This window comes from Cynoglossus semilaevis, chromosome 15 (assembly GCF_000523025.1).
Source record: "Cynoglossus semilaevis isolate Cse_v1.0 chromosome 15, Cse_v1.0, whole genome shotgun sequence".
NCBI classification, from domain to species: domain Eukaryota; kingdom Metazoa; phylum Chordata; class Actinopteri; order Pleuronectiformes; family Cynoglossidae; genus Cynoglossus; species Cynoglossus semilaevis.
The window spans coordinates 19,484,954-19,485,459 of NC_024321.1; positions in this window are offsets into that span (position 1 = coordinate 19,484,954).

Here is a 506-nt window from a genome sequence, read left to right on the forward strand (position 1 = left end):
ACGTTCAGGGTAACGGTGCTGAAGCTCGGAACTTATTCCAGAAAATGGCCACGTTTTTGAAGATGGAAGAATAAATGTTGTGGTTTTCTCGGTCGTTTGAACTGTTAGGAGTTTTTAGATTAGATTCTCTTTGTAATATTTATTTTGATGCTTTATGCTACGTTGGAAAATCTCACTGTACATAGAAATGGACTGGTCTATATTTATATAAGTCTGTATGANAGGGGGTCTTCACAGTATACTGTAGATATGTAACATACAGACAAACGTGGTTATTTTTCAGCGAGGATGTGTACTATGATACTAGATACTTGATTATTGAATACAACCTGTACAGGTCTCCAGTCCAGTTCTGGCACATATGACCGGGAGTGTACGGTGGCAGTGTCACCAACAACTAGATAAAGAAGCTAGAACTAATCCACGGGCCCAGACTGAGCTGAACACCAGGCAATAAACCCCCCCCCCCCCCCCCCCCCCCCCGCCCCCCCACCCCCCCGCGCCAC